This window comes from Aulonocara stuartgranti (assembly GCF_965226115.1).
Source record: "Aulonocara stuartgranti genome assembly, chromosome: 7".
NCBI classification, from domain to species: Eukaryota; Metazoa; Chordata; class Actinopteri; order Cichliformes; family Cichlidae; genus Aulonocara; species Aulonocara stuartgranti.
The window spans coordinates 8,769,575-8,793,319 of NC_138945.1; the positions used below are offsets into that span (position 1 = coordinate 8,769,575).

General features: G+C 39.4%; 1 long non-coding RNA gene across 1 annotated transcript; it reads left to right on the forward strand.

The window, feature by feature from the left end:
- The first annotated feature begins 9,200 nt into the window (after positions 1–9,200).
- Positions 9,201–12,473, forward strand: LOC309711985. Its single transcript, XR_014278145.1, has 2 exons — positions 9,201–10,442; positions 12,325–12,473. It is a non-coding gene; the product is annotated as an uncharacterized lncRNA (long non-coding RNA).
- Positions 12,474–23,745: the final 11,272 nt, after the last annotated feature.

Consider the following 23,745-nt stretch of genomic DNA (forward strand, 5'->3'; position numbering starts at 1 on the left):
CATTCTTGTCTTAATTTTAAAATTATATTTGCTATAACATAAAATTAGGCAAAGTTTATCAGAAATGTTTTCACAGATGTGTGTTTAATGAATCATTTATGTTAAATCACCCATGATGCATTAGGAAATGTCTACACACTTATACATGGGCCCATTTTTAGTAACCATCACTCCTGTGTGGACAGATCACATGGTTATAAACCAGGTGAAAATTGACTTCAAACGTTTGAGCTGTAGTGTAGATTGCAATGATAGTGTATAGTTATCTATTACAGAAGAATATATAGAAGTCTGAGGACAGGGAGACACTGTAAAAAAGTTATGAGCTGTCTTGCTGCAGAGAAAGTGGAGTCTGTCATCCTTGAAAAGCTCCCAAGATAGGCAGCTGGCAGGTTGAATGATGCTCTGCCTCTGTGGTCAAGTACAGACATAGGCCTTAAGCAACCATGAGCCACTGATAAGTGTGACAGATTAGGAAACATGCATACAGTTCATTAGTTAGACTCCTATGAACCACTAATAGGAGAAAATGAGCACGCAATAAAGTGGACTTGTTAGGGAGAGATTGCCATCAGAGTTAAAACACTCCAACTCAATTTTTGATGATAGAAACAGCTAAAAAATGAGCGTTTTGTTGACACTGATGACAAAATCCTGATCAGATACAGACAGACACATGCATACAGCACACACTACTGCTCAAAGGTTTGTGGTCAGATTCAAACTGTCGTCTTTTTAATTAATAATTTACATTTACTTTTAACATAATATTACATGAAAATGATCAGAAATGTTTTCACAGATGTGTGTTTAATGAATCATTTATGTTAAATCACCCATGATGCATTAGGAAATGTCTACACACTTATACATGGGCCCATTTTTAGTAGCCATCACTGCTGTGTGGACAGATCACATGGTTATAAACAGGTGAAAATTGACTTCAAACTTTTGAGCTGTAGTGTAGATTGCAATGATAGTGTATAGTTATCTATTACAGAAGAATATATAGAAGTCTGAGGACAGGGAGACACTGTAAAAAAGTTATGAGCTGTCTTGCTGCAGAGAAAGTGGAGTCTGTCATCCTTGAAAAGCTCCCAAGATAGACAGCTGGCAGGTTGAATGATGCTCTGCCTCTGTGGTCAAGTACAGACATAGGCCTTAAGCAACCATGAGCCACTGATAAGTGTGAGAAATTAGTGCACTTAATGCAGCGGTCCCCAACCCCCGGGCCTCGGATCGGTGCCGGTCCGTGAGTCGTTTGGTGCCGGGCCGCGAGAGTTGAGGCTCAGGTGTGAAATGTATGGTTTTCAGGGTTTTTATCGGTATTCAGAGTTATTTTGTTATCTTTTTTATCGTTAACTCGGTGTCCCTGGGTCTTTTCAAGTGTGTCATAAATAAATCTTCTTTTTTTCCGGTACCGGTACTAGTTTTATTTTGTTGTATTTATCCGCGACACCTTAAAGGCCGGTCTGTGAAAATATTTTTTGGCATAAACCGGTCCGTGGCGCAAAAAAGGTTGAGGACTACTGACTTAATGCATGTTTCCTAATTATATACGTATGAGCCACTAATAGGAGAAAATGAGCACGCAATAAAGTGGACTTGTTAGGGAGAGATTGCCACCAGAGTTAAAACACTCCAGCTCAATTTTGATGATAGAAACAGCTAAAAAATGAGCGTCTTGTTGACACTGATGACAAAATCCTGATCAGATACAGACAGACACATGCATACAACACACACTACTGCTCAAAAGTTTGTGGTCAGATTCAAACTGTCGTCTTTTTAATTAATAATTTACATTTACTTTTAACATAATATTACATGAAAATGATCAGAAATGTTTTCACAGATGTGTGTTTAATGAATCATTTATGTTAAATCACCCATGATGCATTAGGAAATGTCTACACACTTATACATGGGCCCATTTTTAGTAACCATCACTGCTGTGTGGACAGATCACATGGTTATAAACCAGGTGAAAACTGACTTCAAACCTTTGAGCTGTAGTGTAGATTGCAATGATAGTGTATAGTTATCTATTACAGAAGAACATATACAAGTCTGAGGACAGGGAGACACTGTAAAAAAGTTATGAGCTGTCTTGCTGCAGAGAAAGTGGAGTCTGTCATCCTTGAAAAGCTCCCAAGATAGGCAGCTGGCAGGTTGAATGATGCTCTGCCTCTGTGGTCAAGTACAGACATAGGCCTTAAGCAACCATGAGCCACTGATAAGTGTGAGAAATTAGTGCACTTAATGCAGCGGTCCCCAACCCCCGGGCCTCGGAAAGGTGCCGGTCCGCGAGAGTTGAGGCTCAGTTGTGAAATGTATGGTTTTCACGGTTTTTATCGGTATTCAGAGTTATTTTGTTATCGTTTTTATCGTTAACTCGGTGTCCCTGGGTCTTTTCAAGTGTGTCATAAATAAATCTTCTTTTTTTCCGGTACCGGTACTAGTTTTATTTTGTTGTATTTATCCGCGACACCTTAAAGGCCGGTCCATGAAAATATTGTCGGGCATAAACCGGTCCGTGGCGCAAAAAAGGTTGAGGACCACTGACTTAATGCATGTTTCCTAATTATATACGTATGGGCCACTAAAAGGAGAAAATGAGCACGCAATAAAGTGGACTTGTTAGGGAGAGATTGCCATCAGAGTTAAAACACTCCAACTCAATTTTGATGATAGAAACAGCTAAAAAATGAGCGTCTTGTTGAAACTGATGACAAAATCCTGATCAGATACAGACAGACACATGCATACAACACACACTACTGCTCAAAAGTTTGTGGTCAGAATCAAACATTCTTGTTTTAATTTTAAAATTATATTTGCTATAACATAAAATTAGGCAAAGTTTATCAGAAATGTTTTCACAGATGTGTGTTTAATGAATCATTTATGTTAAATCACCCATGATGCATTAGGAAATGTCAACACACTTATACGTGCGCCAAATTTTAGAAACAATCACTCCTGTGTGGACAGATCACATGGTTATAAACCAGGTGAAAATTGACTTCAAACCTTTGAGCTGTAGTGTAGATTGCAATGATAGTGTATAGTTATCTATTACAGAAGAACATATAGAAGTATGAGGACAGGGAGACACTGTAAAAAAGTTATGAGCTGTCTTGCTGCAGAGAAAGTGGAGTCTGTCATCCTTGAAAAGCTCCCAAGATAGGCAGCTGGCAGGTTGAATGATGCTCTGCCTCTGTGGTCAAGTACAGACATAGGCCTTAAGCAACCATGAGCCACTGATAAGTGTGAGAAATTAGTGCACTTAATGCAGCGCTCCCCAACCCCCGGGCCTCGGAAAGGTGCCGGTCCGCGAGAGTTGAGGCTCAGTTGTGAAATCTATGGTTTTCAGGGTTTTTATCGGTTTTCAGCGTTATTTTGTTATCGTTTTTATCGTTAACTCGGTGTCCCTGGGTCTTTTCAAGTGTGTCATAAATAAATCTTCTTTTTTTCCGGTACCGGTACTAGTTTTATTTTGTTGTATTTCTCCGCGACACCTTAAAGGCCGGTCCATGAAAATATTGTCGGGAATAAACCGGTCCGTGGCGCAAAAAAGGTTGAGGACCACTGACTTAATGCATGTTTCCTAATTATATACGTATGAGCCACTAATAGGAGAAAATGAGCACGCAATAAAGTGGACTTGTTAGGGAGAGATTGCCACCAGAGTTAAAACACTCCAACTCAATTTTGATGATAGAACCAGCTAAAAAATGAGCGTTTTGTTGACACTGATGACAAAATCCTGATCAGATACAGACAGACACATGCATACAACACACACTACTGCTCAAAAGTTTGTGGTCAGTTTCAAACATTCTTGTTTTAATTTTAAAATTATATTTGCTATAACATAAAATTAGGCAAAGTTTATCAGAAATGTTTTCACAGATGTGTGTTTAATGAATCATTTATGTTAAATCACCCATGATGCATTAGGAAATGTCTACACACTTATACATGGGCCCATTTTTAGTAGCCATCACTGCTGTGTGGACAGATCACATGGTTATAAACCAGGTGAAAATTGACTTCAAACCTTTGAGCTGTAGTGTAGATTGCAATGATAGTGTATAGTTATCTATTACAGAAGAACATATACAAGTCTGAGGACAGGGAGACGCTGTAAAAAAGTTATGAGCTGTCTTGCTGCAGAGAAAGTGGAGTCTGTCATCCTTGAAAAGCTCCCAAGATAGGCAGCTGGCAGGTTGAATGATGCTCTGCCTCTGTGGTCAAGTACAGACATAGGCCTTAAGCAACCATGAGCCACTGATAAGTGTGAGAAATTAGTGCACTTAATGCAGCGGTCCCCAACCCCCGGGCCTCGGAAAGGTGCCGGTCCGTGAGTCGTTTGGCACCGGGCCGCGAGAGTTGAGGCTCAGGTGTGAAATGTATGGTTTTCAGGGTTTTTATCGGTTTTCAGCGTTATTTTGTTATCGTTTTTATCGTTAACTCGGTGTCCCTGGGTCTTTTCAAGTGTGTCATAAATAAATCTTCTTTTTTTCCGGTACCGGTATTAGTTTTATTTTGTTGTATTTATCCGCGACACCTTAAAGGCCGGTCCGTGAAAATATTGTTGGGCATAAACCGGTCCGTGGCGCAAAAAAGGTTGAGGACCACTGACTTAATGCATGTTTCCTAATTATATACGTATGAACCACTAATAGGAGAAAATGAGCACGCAATAAAGTGGACTTGTTAGGGAGAGATTGCCATCAGAGTTAAAACACTCCAACTCAATTTTGATGATAGAAACAGCTAAAAAATGAGCGTCTTGTTGAAACTGATGACAAAATCCTGATCAGATACAGACAGACACATGCATACAACACACACTACTGCTCAAAAGTTTGTGGTCAGATTCAAACATTCTTGTCTTAATTTTAAAATTATATTTGCTATAACATAAAATTAGGCAAAGTTTATCAGAAATGTTTTCACAGATGTGTGTTTAATGAATCATTTATGTTAAATCACCCATGATGCATTAGGAAATGTCTACACACTTATACATGGGCCCATTTTTAGTAACCATCACTCCTGTGTGGACAGATCACATGGTTATAAACCAGGTGAAAATTGACTTCAAACGTTTGAGCTGTAGTGTAGATTGCAATGATAGTGTATAGTTATCTATTACAGAAGAATATATAGAAGTCTGAGGACAGGGAGACACTGTAAAAAAGTTATGAGCTGTCTTGCTGCAGAGAAAGTGGAGTCTGTCATCCTTGAAAAGCTCCCAAGATAGGCAGCTGGCAGGTTGAATGATGCTCTGCCTCTGTGGTCAAGTACAGACATAGGCCTTAAGCAACCATGAGCCACTGATAAGTGTGACAGATTAGGAAACATGCATACAGTTCATTAGTTAGACTCCTATGAACCACTAATAGGAGAAAATGAGCACGCAATAAAGTGGACTTGTTAGGGAGAGATTGCCATCAGAGTTAAAACACTCCAACTCAATTTTGATGATAGAAACAGCTAAAAAATGAGCGTCTTGTTGAAACTGATGACAAAATCCTGATCAGATACAGACAGACACATGCATACAACACACACTACTGCTCAAAAGTTTGTGGTCAGTTTCAAACAGTTGTCTTTTAATTAATAATTTACATTTACTTTTAACATAATATTACATGAAAATGATCATAAATGTTTTCACAGATGTTTGTTTAATTAATCATTGAAGTTAAATCACCCATGATGCATTAGGAAATGTCAACACACTTATACGTGCGCCAAATTTTAGAAACAATCACTCCTGTGTGGACCGATCACATGGTTATAAACCAGGTGAAAACTGACTTCAAACGTTTGAGCTGTAGTGTGGATTGCAATGATAGTGTATAGTTATCTATTACAGAAGAATATATAGAAGTCTGAGGACAGGGAGACACTGTAAAAAAGTTATGAGCTGTCTTGCTGCAGAGAAAGTGGAGTCTGTCATCCTTGAAAAGCTCCCAAGATAGGCAGCTGGCAGGTTGAATGATGCTCTGCCTCTGTGGTCAAGTACAGACATAGGCCTTAAGCAACCATGAGCCACTGATAAGTGTGAGAAATTAGTGCACTTAATGCAGCGGTCCCCAACCCCCGGGCCTCGGATCGGTGCCGGTCCGTGAGTCGTTTGGTGCCGGGCCGCGAGAGTTGAGGCTCAGGTGTGAAATGTGTGGTTTTCAGGGTTTTTATCGGTATTCAGAGTTATTTTGTTATCGTTTTTATCGTTAACTCGGTGTCCCTGGGTCTTTTCAAGTGTGTTATGAATAAATCTTCTTTTTTTCGGTACCGGTACTAGTTTTATTTTGTTGTATTTATCCACGACACCTTAAAGGCCGGTCCGTGAAAATATTTTTGGGCATAAACCGGTCCGTGGCGCAAAAAAGGTTGAGGACTACTGACTTAATGCATGTTTCCTAATTATATACGTATGAGCAACTAATAGGAGAAAATGAGCACGCAATAAAGTGGACTTGTTAGGGAGAGATTGCCATCAGAGTTAAAACACTCCAACTCAATTTTGATGATAGAAACAGCTAAAAAATGAGCGTCTTGTTGAAACTGATGACAAAATCCTGATCAGATACAGACAGACACATGCATACAACACACACTACTGCTCAAAAGTTTGTGGTCAGATTCAAACATTCTTGTCTTAATTTTAAAATTATATTTGCTATAACATAAAATTAGGCAAAGTTTATCAGAAATGTTTTCACAGATGTGTGTTTAATGAATCATTTATGTTAAATCACCCATGATGCATTAGGAAATGTCTACACACTTATACATGGGCCCATTTTTAGTAACCATCACTCCTGTGTGGACAGATCACATGGTTATAAACCAGGTGAAAATTGACTTCAAACGTTTGAGCTGTAGTGTAGATTGCAATGATACTGTATAGTTATCTATTACAGAAGAATATATAGAAGTCTGAGGACAGGGAGACACTGTAAAAAAGTTATGAGCTGTCTTGCTGCAGAGAAAGTGGAGTCTGTCATCCTTGAAAAGCTCCCAAGATAGGCAGCTGGCAGGTTGAATGATGCTCTGCCTCTGTGGTCAAGTACAGACATAGGCCTTAAGCAACCATGAGCCACTGATAAGTGTGAGAAATTAGTGCACTTAATGCAGCGGTCCCCAACCCCCGGGCCTCGGACCGGTGCCGGTCCATGAGTCGTTTGGTACCGGGCCGCGAGAGTTGAGGCTCAGGTGTGAAATGTATGGTTTTCAGGGTTTTTATCGGTATTCAGCATTATTTTGTTATCGTTTTTATCGTTAACTCGGTGTCCCTGGGTCTTTTCAAGTGTGTTATAAATAAATATTCTTTTTTTCCGGTACCGGTACTAGTTTTATTTTGTTGTATTTATCCGCGACACCTTAAAGGCCCGTCCGTGAAAATATTGTTGGGCATAAACCGGTCCGTGGCACAAAAAAGGTTGAGGACTACTGACTTAATGCATGTTTCCTAATTATATATGTATGAGCAACTAATAGGAGAAAATGAGCACGCAATAAAGTGGACTTGTTAGGGAGAGATTGCCATCAGAGTTAAAACACTCCAACTCAATTTTGATGATAGAAACAGCTAAAAAATGAGCGTCTTGTTGAAACTGATGACAAAATCCTGATCAGATACAGACAGACACATGCATACAGCACACACTACTGCTCAAAGGTTTGTGGTCAGTTTCAAACAGTTGTCTTTTAATTAATAATTTACATTTACTTTTAACATAATATTACATGAAAATGATCATAAATGTTTTCACAGATGTTTGTTTAATTAATCATTGAAGTTAAATCACCCATGATGCATTAGGAAATGTCAACACACTTATACGTGCGCCAAATTTTAGAAACAATCACTCCTGTGTGGACCGATCACATGGTTATAAACCAGGTGAAAATTGACTTCAAACCTTTGAGCTGTAGTGTAGATTGCAATGATAGTGTATAGTTATGTATTACAGAAGAACATATAGAAGTATGAGGACAGGGAGACACTGTAAAAAAGTTATGAGCTGTCTTGCTGCAGAGAAAGTGGAGTCTGTCATCCTTGAAAAGCTCCCAAGATAGGCAGCTGGCAGGTTGAATGATGCTCTGCCTCTGTGGTCAAGTACAGACATAGGCCTTAAGCAACCATGAGCCACTGATAAGTGTGAGAAATTAGTGCACTTAATGCAGCGGTCCCCAACCCCCGGGCCTCGGACCGCTGCCGGTCCGTGAGTCGTTTGGTACCGGGCCGCGAGAGTTGAGGCTCAGGTGTGAAATGTATGGTTTTCAGGGTTTTTATCGGTTTTCAGCGTTATTTTGTTATCGTTTTTATCGTTAACTCGGTGTCCCTGGGTCTTTTCAAGTGTGTTATGAATAAATCTTCTTTTTTTCGGTACCGGTACTAGTTTTATTTTGTTGTATTTATCCGCGACACCTTAAAGGCCCGTCCGTGAAAATATTGTTGGGCATAAACCGGTCCGTGGCACAAAAAAGGTTGAGGACTACTGACTTAATGCATGTTTCCTAATTATATATGTATGAGCAACTAATAGGAGAAAATGAGCACGCAATAAAGTGGACTTGTTAGGGAGAGATTGCCATCAGAGTTAAAACACTCCAACTCAATTTTGATGATAGAAACAGCTAAAAAATGAGCGTCTTGTTGAAACTGATGACAAAATCCTGATCAGATACAGACAGACACATGCATACAACACACACTACTGCTCAAAAGTTTGTGGTCAGTTTCAAACAGTTGTCTTTTAATTAATAATTTACATTTACTTTTAACATAATATTACATGAAAATGATCATAAATGTTTTCACAGATGTTTGTTTAATTAATCATTGAAGTTAAATCACCCATGATGCATTAGGAAATGTCAACACACTTATACGTGCGCCAAATTTTAGAAACAATCACTCCTGTGTGGACAGATCACATGGTTATAAACCAGGTGAAAATTGACTTCAAACCTTTGAGCTGTAGTGTAGATTGCAATGATAGTGTATAGTTATGTATTACAGAAGAATATATAGAAGTCTGAGGACAGGGAGACACTGTAAAAAAGTTATGAGCTGTCTTGCTGCAGAGAAAGTGGAGTCTGTCATCCTTGAAAAGCTCCCAAGATAGGCAGCTGGCAGGTTGAATGATGCTCTGCCTCTGTGGTCAAGTACAGACATAGGCCTTAAGCAACCATGAGCCACTGATAAGTGTGAGAAATTAGTGCACTTAATGCAGCGGTCCCCAACCCCCGGGCCTCGGACCGCTGCCGGTCCGTGAGTCGTTTGGTACCGGGCCGCGAGAGTTGAGGCTCAGGTGTGAAATGTATGGTTTTCAGGGTTTTTATCGGTTTTCAGCGTTATTTTGTTATCGTTTTTATCGTTAACTCGGTGTCCCTGGGTCTTTTCAAGTGTGTTATGAATAAATCTTCTTTTTTTCGGTACCGGTACTAGTTTTATTTTGTTGTATTTATCCGCGACACCTTAAAGGCCGGTCTGTGAAAATATTGTTGGGCATAAACCGGTCCGTGGCGCGAAAAAGGTTGAGGACCGCTGACTTAATGCATGTTTCCTAATTATATACGTATGAGCCACTAATAGGAGAAAATGAGCACGCAATAAAGTGGACTTGTTAGGGAGAGATTGCCATCAGAGTTAAAACACTCCAACTCAATTTTGATGATAGAAACAGCTAAAAAATGAGCGTTTTGTTGAAACTGATGACAAAATCCTGATCAGATACAGACAGACACATGCATACAACACACACTACTGCTCAAAAGTTTGTGGTCAGATTCAAACATTCTTGTTTTAATTTTTAAATTATATTTGCTATAACATAAAATTAGGCAAAGTTTATCAGAAATGTTTTCACAGATGTGTGTTTAATGAATCATTTATGTTAAATCACCCATGATGTATTAGGAAATATCTACACACTTATACATGGGCCCATTTGTAGTAACGATCACTGCTGTATGGACTGATCACATGGTTATATACCTGCAACACATCTGACAAGTGCAAACAGAAAATGGAATGATCCATCACAAACTTCAACAATTTGCTCTTTTTAATCCACACAATGATTTTGGTTTGTGCTGATATCTTTGGAAAAAGATTTCTTCACTGACAAGTTGGGATCTAACATCACAAACTGACATCTGGTGATACGATGTACCAAATAAAAATGGGCCTCAGTAGATGTCATGGTTCCCTTGCTCTCTTTTGCTGGCCTGCTTCTTTCTCTCTCCTCTTTCGGTGTATGCCTGTGTTGTTGTCCGTGTGCTTGTCTTTTTTAGGGGATGCTCCTCCATCTTCCCGTCCCTCAGTCACTTGTGAACAATCAGCTGATTACTCGCCTGTTCCTCGCGAGGTCTTCATGCTGGCTTCTAAACAACCAGATCATTGCAGTACCAAGGTAACGTATTATGCCACAGTCATGTCACATTTTCCATCAGTTCTTGCCTTTGAATTGAATAGAATAGAATAGAATAGAATAGAATAGAATAGAATAGAATAGAATTCAACTTTATTGTCATTGCACATGCACAGGTACAGGGCAACGAAATGCAGTTTGCATCCATCCAGAAGTGCTTTAGTGATATAGATATATTACAATATATATTAGCAATAATATAGATATGTGAGTATATTACAGAAATGGGTCTATTATGGTATGTTATAATGTACACGGTATGAAGTAGGTTGTGAATATTCTATAACTATAAGTATGTACAGGCTGTAGTGAGTACAAGCTATGTACAGGATATGAACAGGATATAAATATGAAAAACTATACAGAATATGAAATAAATAACTTTACAGAATCTGGGATATACAGCTATACAGAAATGGGAACTATGCAAGTTGTAAACAGTTGTAGGATTAAAAATTATCGAATGTACAGAATGATTATTTACACAGAGCTATACAGTAGTGCAGTTAAGATAAGTGAGGGTGTAGATAGTTTCTACAGAGGCTGTATAAAGTGCTAGTGGTTGTGAGTGGTGGTTCAGTCCATGTTATTATTGTGTTTGAGGGTACAGTTGTCCATTGTGGGTGTGTGTATGTTCAGTCCATGAGTTTAACGTGGGTCAGATGTCAGGAGGCAGAGTTCAGGAGTCTGACAGCTGTGGGGAAGAAGCTGTTCCGGTACCTGGTGGTCTTAGTCCGGAGGCTCCTGTGGCGCCTCCCAGAGGGCAGGAGGGTGAAGAGTCCATGTGATGGGTGACTGGGGTCTTTGATGATTTTCCCAGCCCTTTTCAGACACCGCTTCCTGTAGATGTCTTTTATGGCAGGAAGTGGTGCTCCGGCGATGCGCTGGGCAGTTTTCACGACCCTCTGCAACGCCTTCCGGTCCGAGGCAGAGCAGTTCCCGTACCAGACTGTTATACAGTTGGTCAGGATGCTCTCGATGGTGCAGCGATAGAAGTTCACCAGGATGTCTGAGGACAGGTGGTTCTTCCTCAGAGTCCTCAAGAAGAAGAGGCGCTGGTGAGCCTTCTTGACCAGCTTGGAGCAGTTGGTCGTCCAGGTGAGATCCTCGGAGATGTGGACTCCCAGGAACTTGAAGCTGCTCACACGCTCCACAGCCGTCCCCTTAATGTGGATGGGTGGATGTGGGTCAGCATTCCTCCTGTAGTCCACGATGAGCTCCTTGGTCTTCTCGGTGTTAAGCAGCAGGTTGTTTCTGTCGCACCACTCAGCCAGACGATCCACCTCCTCCCTGTAGGCGGCCTCATCGTTGTCACTGATGAGGCCAATCACCGTGGTGTCATCTGCAAACTTAATGATGGTGTTGGAACCATCAGCAGGTCTGCAGTCGTGGGTGAAGAGGGAGTAGAGGAAAGGGCTCATCACACAGCCTTGTGGTACACCGGTGTTCATTGTGATGGTAGATGAGCAGCGGTTATCCAGCCGGACATGTTGGGGGCGGTTGGTCAGGAAGTTCAGTAACCATTTGCAGATGAGGGAACTGATACCCAGGTCTGTCAGTTTCCTGATGAGTTGTGAGGGGTGGATTGTATTGAATGCTGAACTGAAGTCTATAAACAGCATTCTGGCGTAGGTGTTGTTGTTGTCCAGGTGTGAGAGGACAGAGTGCATTGCGATGGAGACTGCATCCTCTGTGCTCCTGTTCCGGCGGTATGCGAATTGGTGGGGGTCCAGGGTGGGGGGGAGACAGGATTTGAAGTGTGCTAGGACCAGTCGCTCTAAGCACTTAGTGATGATGGGGGTGAGTGCTACTGGGCGGTAATCATTGAGGCAAGATGGGTTGCTCACTCTTTGTTTCTGTGCAGACGTTTCAGTGTTACGGATCTCCATGACCTTCTGTGACAGTGTCTGAGTGTGCCTCCAGACAACCTTCCCTACCTCTGCCCCGTCTCCTGGAGCCCACAGTGTTTATCCTGTATTGATAACTATCTGCAAATATACCTGTAAGACTTTACCACAGTGTCTCATCATCATTCTGTTGTTTTCATAACAGTACACTGTAGAAATAATGGACTGTCTAATAGGTATTGAGGTCATAGTGAATGTAGTTTATTAGTGTGTGTCGTAGTATGATTTTGTTGTTTATAGGATTTAAGATTAGAAAATAGAAAATAGTCCTGGGATGGGAACAAAGAACTGGGGTGCAGGGAAGTGGGGCAATTAACCCCAAACACAGGACAGTAGCAAGATTTACTGAGGGTGAGGGGCAGACAATTGCCAATGTACATTACCTTAAAAGGAGATGGGGGTCAGGGTGTCAGCACCCCAGGCCACTTTACCAGTGTTTTTCCATTGTGGGGGATTTACTGTAGAAATTGGAGACCAGAGACTATAACTGTAGCTGTTGTGTGAAACTCTTCAGATCAGCCTTTAGAGTAGGACTGCACAGGATGCAGTGTGCTGATCTCCAGATGCATCTGTAAGGAAAATGGGTAATAAAAGGATTGTGTGAAATTTGGAAACATCTCTGCGTGATCTCTACCGAGACAAAAAGAATTGGAGAGTCTCAACAACACTAAGTAGATATTCCACTAAATCTCATTTGTGATTTATGATAAATGTTACCATTAATTATTTATATTTCTTTACGCTTCTGATTAATTTAGTAAAACTTCTAAACGATTTTTACTGTTGTCAGAAAATAAGACATTTCTAATTCTCTACAGACTTTTGAGCTGTAGTATAGATTGCAATAATAGTGTATGGTTATTGTTTATAGCAGATGAAATAGCAGTATCAGGACAGATACGAGAGAAACGCTCTCGTATTTTAACATTAAACTCATAACTTTCCTTTTTGATGGTTTGCATTTGGCCTCTCAGGGCCACTGCAGTACAGCCCCCCCCCCCCCCCCCCCCCCCATGTTTTTTTTAACTTAACCCAACAACATAGTTGGTTAAATTATACAAAAAAAAAAAAATCATATGTGCCCATAAAAGAGGTCAAAATAACAGAACTCTACTCAAAGTTAGCAACAACCAATACTGATACCTCAAACAAACTGACCTCACTAAAGAAGACAACGGGGGAAACTTAAATAGTGGCTGATCAGCCCACAAAAATCACAAAAAGGGGTAAAACACACAAAAACCTAACTGAGACCAAAACCAGTTATTTATTATCCTGTAAATTAAACCTTATATTTAAAGAAAGACCAATGTGAATGCAGTGTTGTGTGTAAGCCTCTACACTGATATTACCACTGTGTGGCTGTAACTGCAGCCATCACACCGCCTGACCACGTTAAGGTGGTAATCTCTCAGGGGGAAAACAGAAAAACAAAACAACAAAAAAGAAAATAAAATAATGCTCATCAGATTCTAACAATTCAAAACATGACATTTACCTTAACTGGATGACCTATATAATAAATATATTCTAACCCAACAATAGTACTTCACACTATTGCCAATATTAACAAAACCAAAAAGGGTAAGCCAAGTTATTTAAAAAAAAAGACAATTCACAAAGTCTTGAAAAATAGAAATAAAGAATAAAAATCCTCAATCCACTCTATAACAACAGTCTCCTGCTTCCCTGCAGATCAACACGTTCTCACTCCTAACTCGTCATATGTGCGACGCCCATACAGCATGTATCACTTCTCAGTTATTTATTGCACTTCTTGCTCGTCAGTGAGGCACTTTTAGTGCTTTATCTATGTTTGTGTGGGGACTTGTTATAAATCAGTCTTCAACCTTTAATCTCTCTCTGAAAATGACTGGGATTAAATGCAGTATAATAAACTTTCCTGAACGTGTGTCTTGTCATGATCTCCAGTGCTGCCATTTCATAGGATCTCCTGTCCAGGGCTTCTCAAACGTTGGTTGTTTTTATAACTCCTCTCACCTTCTGCTCTTGTGTCTGCTGTGATAAGCCTTTTATACTCACCCATTTTATTTCCATTTCTGTTTCTCACTATTTTTCTTAACAAGATTAAACCAGAATCAAGGTATGACTCAAGTATGTGAGGAAATTCTACACTAATTGGTACCTGCGGTCTTTCTTCTGTTGCATACCACACCCCAAAGAATGGACACACATAATGCAGACACATTTTCAGTGACCCAAATAACATTCAAACACGCTCCGTATCATAACCTCCTTTTTGTTTGTGTTTATTTTAAGCAGTTGATTTAACATAAGGATTAAAATAGAAAGAACAATCCTTGAAATAACACATGTGTGTGAAATACATAATAAAAAACATAAAATAAATAAAATAAATAACTATGTCAAACCTCCTGAGATCCAGCCTCACAATCACTTGTTCTATGATGACTAAAGGAAGTTTATTTACTTCACAGACCCAGTGACGCCCATTCAGTTTCATTATCCAGGAAGTAACAGCTGATGCTCACTTCTGTTTAAGACACAGTCCAATCTTAGGTTCCTCATCCTGAGTGGAACAATGGGTCTATAGAATAGAATAGAATAGAATAGAATAGAATAGAATGCCTTTATTGTCACTATACAGTTGTACAGAGCATCTCATACTCAGTGTAAACATGCTGGGGGGGGGGGGGGGTACAGTTCTGCAGCGCTATGTACATATGAACAGTATTAACATGAGGAAAAACATATATATATATAAAATGTACAATATACAAGACGTAAGTAATATGTAATAAATAGTGTTATGTATATACAGTTGAGTATTGCACATGGAATTGGTATAAATAGTGTTATGTATATACAGTGTGAGTACAGCTGCCTTTTTCAGATCATCTCTACATTATATGAGTTGATGATTCTAGCATTACAGATAATGTCTTAATTATTCCAGACTGAGCTGTGGTGAGATCTTTTATTTTCTTTCTTGTGTTTCAGTGACAGCCTTAGCCATCACAGCCGGGCAGGTAACAAACCTATTTGCTTATTTATTTATTTTTGTCTCTAAAACTCATAAATACATATCAATACATGTATTCATTGTGAAGCATCCTGATGATCAGTAACCAAGTGTTTCTTCCTGAAACAATTACATGTAACTGTGCTGCAGTGAGGATAATACGATGTAGTATTAGGGCAAAGTTAAGAAAGGTATTATCGATCATTTTGAGAATAAAGTCAAAATGTGGAGATTACAGCTGTCTCAAGGCAAGCTGCCATGGTTGCTACTGTATATCATCTGAGTTGGTGAAACCGTACTTCAGAATTGGTTTTAGCAAGAAGGAAACATGAGCTAAAATAACCAGAACACAACTTTAAAATGCTTTTCACCAGGAGTTTTAGCTCATGAGCTAAAACTCCCTGGTTTTAGCTCATAAACGCAGTGTGGTGATAAGTATTAGGTTGTACCAAAAAAAGGGCTGGTAATAATAATAATGGATTGCATTTATATAGCGCTTTTCAAGACCCTCAAAGCACTTTACAATTCCACTATTCATTCACTCTCACATTCACACACTAGTGGAGGCAAGCTACAGTTGTAGCCACAGCTGCCCTGAGGCAGGCCGACAGAAGCGAGGCTGCCATATCACGCCATCGGGCCCTCTGGCCTCTACTAGTAGGCGGTAGGTGAAGTGTCTTGCCCAAGGACACAACGACCAAGACTGTCCGAGCCGTGGCTTGAACTGGCAACCTTCCAATTACAAGACAAACTGCCAACTCTTGAGCCACGATCTAATGGACAGATGCAAGGTTATCGATGGTTACATCCTCGTGTAATAAAGAAGTTGAATGTTGTATCACACAATGGCTGATCAATTTGTTTCACTAACTCATCTAAATAAGGAATTTTGTAGCAGAAACAGTAATTATAGCAGTTTGTTGTGGGACAGTAATGTCCATATCAACAACTTTTTTCTTGTGGCTCTAAAACTCCATCGTAGCGTAGAGCCTCCCCGTCTTCTCTGTAGCTCAGTTACTTGATCTAAATCCTTGATCAGCTGTGTGCTGAGCTATGGCCCAGTTAGATGTTAATGTGTGTTCTTATGTTGTGTTATAGTGACAGCTGTGTGTACTGCTGCAGGAGCAAGTAAGCAGTTTATTTATCTTTAACTAATTTGAATCAAAGCCCGATCCATGTCTGATACATGTCTTGTCTTCCTGCAGTAGGTGCTGTAGTCACTGCTCCTGCTCTTCTGGGAGCTGCAGGTTTCAACTCAGCTGGAATAGCTGCAGGCTCCTGCGCTGCAGGCATGATGTCGTCTGCTGCAGCTTCTAATGGAGGAGAAGTGACAGCCGGAGGTGTGGTGGCTGTTTTGCAGTCAGCAGGTAAATATATAATTAGATGTTTTATTAGGATTTTAACTTACAACAACATGCAAAAAGAAGAAGTTCATGGCTTTGGGCCTTGGATTCCAGGCCGGAGTTGTGTCCTCAGCCTGTAGTCTGACTTGGAGGAAGAAAACTAAATCTTGTGGACCCCATTGCAGTGTGAGTGTGGTGGTTTCTTACTGGTCAATAGTAGACCTTACTACAGTCTTGTACGGGAGTCATTTTGAACCGTACGTAACATTTGACGTTTGTCGACAGGATTTTTATTCAGCATACAAAACCACCTGCCTTAGACTGATCAATATGGCTGATGAACTATCTGAAACCGTTAATATGGTGTGTGTGAATATCAAATAAAGTCTTATGAATCAAATTATGTCAGTCCTTCGTGACATGTATCACTTGTTTTTTTTTGGAGTGTTTTTTTTCTGTTTTTTAATTTTGTTATCCACATGAAAAATTCCAAAACTGCAGATTTTAGACACTTTAGACCTAAAATGTATATTCATTAGGGGAAAAAAACATTCATTTGTGATAGTAAACGTAAAACAACCTGAAAGACTCCATGTGACAGTCAGAACATTAAGCTTAACAACTAAGGTCCAGTTATTTGTTTTAACAAACATTTCAAGCACATCCTCTAGTCTATTTGTAGGATTGTTGGCTGTCCACTCAAGAAGTTCAGAATACAAAAAGCAGAATAAGAGATTTTTGACTACCTGACTTCTGTCTGTATTAAGAGTGGCCTTTGGTGTCATATTTCAGCTGCTGCACATGTCAATTGATTTTGTAACACCAAGACTTTAATATTTGAGACTGCTATTAAGCAGGTCAAAAATGAAATTTCATGCTCATCTGAGGCTACATATATACAAACCCGATTTACTTCACACCACATCATTTTTCATATGTAGGAAAAGGTAAGTTCATCAGATGAAACTTAAAGGATCTTTGGCTCACGTCTTCATCTGGATCAGCGGTCCCCAACCCCCGGTCCGTGAGTCCTTTGGTACCGGGCCACGAGAGTTGAGGCTCAGGTGTGAAATGTCAAGTCAATGAAAGTAGAAAAATGTTTTAATATATATTAATTTTATAGTATTTTGTAAACGTAAACAGGGGTGGCCATTTTTGGCCACGAACAAGCTGAGAGGGAGTTTTTTTGTTTTTCTGTTACTGCACACAAAAAAACAAAGATACATAAAACTCATTGATACTTTTAATTATTGCTATGCATCTAACCTCCATCATGGTTAGAAAATAATTCAGTTTGCATGTTTTATTTGGAAAAAAATTGGGGTTTTGTGATTTTTTCCATTTATGAGTTCCTAGGATTATGTGATCTAACTGGTATTTAAAGGGTTAGAATTCTGAATTTGAATGAAATTTTGATTTTCATGAACAGCACTGATGCTAATCTAAAAAATCAAGTAAAAAAAAGTGGAAATTTTTCTTAATATATATGAATTTTATAGCATTTTGTAGTTGTAAACAAGGGGTGGCCATTTTTGGCCACGAACAAGCTGAGAGGGAGTTTTCATGTTTTTGCTCTCTCTGCACAAAAATAACAATGCATTATAATCAATGTTGATGTGAATCAATTACATGACCCATACTCTACTATTAATAATACAAGAAATTTCAGTAGCAACTCAATTATATAAAATTGCAAGATTTGAGGTTGTCTTCCAGCTAGTCGCAGTGGACAAACAAACTGGTGTTTAAAGGGTTAAAAATGTAAAAAGTAATAATTATTTTATATTTATGACAAGAACTGAAGTTACTTAAAAGCTTTATGCAGATAAAATGGCAAAATAAACATGAAAATAACAGACCTAATCTGTTGGTGGCCACGAACAAGCTGAAAGGGTAGTGATTTTGAACAAAGGCAAGGCAAGGCAAATTTATTTGTATAGCACAATTCAACAACAAGGTGATTCAAAGTGCTTTACAGAGACATTAGAAACAAAAACAAATAAAAAGTATGATTTAAAATTGATTAAAACAAGCAAACAAACAAACTAACTAAACACACACATTTCACACCTGTTCGCGCGATCTGAACCCTTATCGTAAGGGGAGCTACCAGTCCTTCTGTGGACGAGCTACTTTCTATTTTAAATTCCCTGAATTTAAAATACTCTCTAGACCCAGTCTAGACCCAGCTGGGGAGCTACCCAGAGCTCTAACCCACTTAACAAACAAACAAACAAACAAAGCAGTATGTAAAATCAAAACAGATAAAATCAGAACAGTAGATAAAATCAGTAGTTAATGTAAGTTTTGAAATTTAAGCTTAACTAATTAACAAACAAACAAAACAGTATATAAAATCAAAACAGATAAAATCAGAAATAGATAAGATCAGTAGTTAATGTAAGTTGAGAAACTGCTTTTTCAATGATCTTACTTAAAAACGGGAGATTTGAGATCGGCCTGTAGTTGTTCATTTGTGTCTTGTCAAGATTGTCCTTTTTCAGTATAGGTTTGATTACAGCAGTTTTTAGTGGTTCTGGAAACACACCTGACATTAAGGAAAAGTCGACGATCTGTAACAGGTCTGACTCTAAAGTCTTTGAGACCTTTTTGAAAAAACTTGTTGGCAGGACATCTAAACAGCAAGAGGAGGAGTTCAGTTGACCTAAGATGTCCTCCAGGTCTTTGCTGTTAATCGGGTGAAACTCTTTGATGGTGTTTAAACAGTTTTTCAGTGGACACAGTACATATCCTGGATCTGCTGTTGATGTACCAACTGCTTGTCTAATCTTTTGGATTTTGTCTGTGAAGAATTTGGCAAAGTCATTGCAGGCCATGGTTGAATGAAGTTCAGCTGCCACTGGCACAGGAGGGTTTGTTAGCCTGTCAACTGTAGAAAATAAGACCCGAGCATTATGGCTGTTTTTAGTGATGATGTCAGAGAAGTAGGACCTTCTTGCACTCCTCAGTTGTAAATTATAATTGTGAAGTTTCTCTTTATAGATGTCATAGTGAACCTGGAGGTTTGTTTTTCTCCATCTGCGCTCAGCTTTCCTACACTCTCTTTTTTCATTTTTCACTAGTGTGGAGTTTCTCCATGGAGACTTTTTCCTTCCAGAGATAACCTTCACCTTAATGGGGGCAATAGTATCCATTACATTTAACAGTTTTGCCTTAAAGCTATTGACGAGCTCATTGACTGAACCTTTGGACAGGTCAGGTGTTAATGGGAAGACCTGGTTAAAGATCTCACTACTGTCTTCAGTTATACACCGTTTTGTGATCACTGCTGTTGATATATTTGTGTGGGCTGAGATTTTACTTTCAAAGAAAACACAGTAATGATCAGATAAGCCCACATCAGACACAGCAATGTTTGAAATGCTCAGGCTTGGAGATCAGTAGGTCAAGAGTGTGTCCTCTATTATGTGTGGCCTCTGTTACATGCTGAGTCAGCCCAAAGTTGCCCAGAGTGTTACTCAGGTCTTTAGTCCCTTTGTCCTGAGGGTTGTCCACATGGATGTTAAAATCCCCAACAATAATTACACAGTCGAAATCAACACAGATCACAGACAGCAGTTCACTGAGGTCATTAATGAATCATTTCAATGTAAGCAGCTGTCTCCTGGAAGTTTTCAGTCTTTTGAATATGTGGCTTTACAGCTGAAGGCCCCATCCAAAGTTGTGTTTGTTAATGTTTACAGGCCTCCCAAATGCTGCACAGACTTTTTTAAATAAGACAGCATCCCCTCCTCCTCACCCTGGACTCACTGATAAAACTGTAGTTAGGAAGCCAGAAGATTGCATGACGTCGTCATTGAAAATAAGCGCAAACATTCCCACTCATTTTTCTTTCAACACATGATGAGGGGAGAGCGCGAACGCAGTCCCCACTACCAGAAATTATGTAGTCGAGATTCCCACATTTGGGGAATTCGCAGGCTGTCAGCAAAGCCAGAGTGCAATGGCTGAGCCTCGGCCTGAAAGAACCACCTTCGTGATCATGGTATCTCTCCTACCAGGTAAGTATGAATTCTTTAGCTCACATATGGGGCAGTCTTTCACACACAAACCCTGCACACTCACGGTGCTCACAATCTCAAAATCAACACAAACACAGCCTGTAGGAAGCTGGGACTACACACTATTTATATATACACATGAAGCAGTTTCCAACAGAGCCCCATAAGGTTATTTAGCTTTACAAATACCGGGAGAATTTCCCATCATGCATTGCTGTATCTGCGCAACAAGAGCTAGCTGAAAGATAACTTTTTTTCATCAATTTAACCTCCTTAAATCCACCAACAAACCACCAGAAGTTCAGCTAACTCAAAGGTAAAGCACGCTGCTAAACGAGTTTGTCTGATACTCGGGAAAAAGAGGATAAACGCAAAAGTTTTCTAGTTGAAGCACAGTCACTTCCGGTCTTTTCGTTAACTGCTGCTAGGCAACCAACAGTTTCCCGCTACGGTCTCGGAGTATGAACAGTGTTGCTCACGAAAACACGTCTGTGAACATGTCCGTGTGCAACAAACAACCAGAAAACAATCCAAATAAAAACACTAAAAATTTACTCATTAACAACGACTGAATTCACTCAGAGCAACTTTTTGCTTTGGCGGGAGTTTATTACCTGCTAAAGATGGCAGGAAGTCTCAAATCACGCGGGTCCGGCGCACATACACGTCTGGATGGTACAGCATAACCAGGTTAAGACATCTCTAAAAAAATATATTTTTGAGTGTTTTTCAGTGTTTTTAATTATTTGTTTTAATTTTGTTTATTTTCCATTGTTCACTGTGATTCAAACATTCTTGTTTTAATTTTAAAATTATATTTGCTATAACATAAAATTAGGCAAAGTTTATCAGAAAGGTTTTCACAGATGTGTGTTTAATGAATCATTTATGTTAAATCACCCATGATGCATTAGGAAATGTCTAAACACTTATACATGGGCCCATTTTTAGTAGCCATCACTCCTGTGTGGACAGATCACATGGTTATAAACCAGCTGAAAACTGACTTCAAACCTTTGAGCTGTAGTGTAGATTGCAATGATAGTGTATAGTTATCTATTACAGAAGAACATATAGAAGTATGAGGACAGGGAGACACTGTAAAAAAGTTATGAGCTGTCTTGCTGCAGAGAAAGTGGAGTCTGTCATCCTTGAAAAGCTCCCAAGATAGGCAGCTGGCAGGTTGAATGATGCTCTGCCTCTGTGGTCAAGTACAGACATAGGCCTTAAGCAACCATGAGCCACTGATAAGTGTGACAGATTAGGAAACATGCATACAGTTCATTAGTTAGACTCCTATGAACCACTAATAGGAGAAAATGAGCACGCAATAAAGTGGACTTGTTAGGGAGAGATTGCCATCAGAGTTAAAACACTCCAACTCAATTTTGATGACAGAAACAGCTAAAAAAATGAGCGTTTTGTTGACACTGATGACAAAATCCTGATCAGATACAGACAGACACATGCATACAACACACACTACTGCTCAAAAGTTTGTGGTCAGATTCAAACTGTCGTCTTTTTAATTAATAATTTACATTTACTTTTAACATAATATTACATGAAAATGATCAGAAATGTTTTCACAGATGTGTGTTAAATGAATCATTTATGTTAAATCACCCATGATGCATTAGGAAATGTCTACACACTTATACATGGGCCCATTTTTAGTAACCATCACTGCTGTGTGGACAGATCACATGGTTATAAACCAGGTGAAAATTGACTTCAAACCTTTGAGCTGTAGTGTAGATTGCAATGATAGTGTATATTTATCTATTACAGAAGAATATATAGAAGTCTGAGGACAGGGAGACACTGTAAAAAAGTTATGAGCTGTCTTGCTGCAGAGAAAGTGGAGTCTGTCATCCTTGAAAAGCTCCCAAGATAGGCAGCTGGCAGGTTGAATGATGCTCTGCCTCTGTGGTCAAGTACAGACATAGGCCTTAAGCAACCATGAGCCACTGATAAGTGTGAGAAATTAGTGCACTTAATGCAGCGGTCCCCAACCCCCGGGCCTCGGAAAGGTGCCGGTCCGTGAGTCGTTTGGTGCCGGGCCGCGAGAGTTGAGGCTCAGGTGTGAAATGTATGGTTTTCAGGGTTTTTATCGGTATTCAGAGTTATTTTGTTATTGTTTTTATCGTTAACTCGGTGTCCCTGGGTCTTTTCAAGTGTGTCATAAATAAATCTTCTTTTTTTCCGGTACCGGTACTAGTTTTATTTTGTTGTATTTATCCGCGACACCTTAAAGGCCGGTCCGTGAAAATATTTTTTGGCATAAACCGGTCCGTGGCGCAAAAAAGGTTGAGGACTACTGACTTAATGCATGTTTCCTAATTATATACGTATGAGCCACTAATAGGAGAAAATGAGCACGCAATAAAGTGGATTTGTTAGGGAGAGATTGCCACCAGAGTTAAAACACTCCAACTCAATTTTGATGACAGAAACAGCTAAAAAAATGAGCGTTTTGTTGAAACTGATGACAAAATCCTGATCAGATACAGACAGACACATGCATACAACACACACTACTGCTCAAAGGTTTGTGGTCAGATTCAAACTGTCGTCTTTTTAATTAATAATTTACATTTACTTTTAACATAATATTACATGAAAATGATCAGAAATGTTTTCACAGATGTGTGTTTAATGAATCATTTATGTTAAATCACCCATGATGCATTAGGAAATGTCTACACACATATACATGGGCCCATTTTTAGTAACCATCACTCCTGTGTGGACAGATCACATGGTTATAAACCAGGTGAAAACTGACTTCAAACCTTTGAGCTGTAGTGTAGATTGCAATGATAGCGTATAGTTATCTATTACAGAAGAATATATAGAAGTCTGAGGACAGGGAGACACTGTAAAAAAGTTATGAGCTGTCTTGCTGCAGAGAAAGTGGAGTCTGTCATCCTTGAAAAGCTCCCAAGATAGGCAGCTGGCAGGTTGAATGATGCTCTGCCTCTGTGGTCAAGTACAGACATAGGCCTT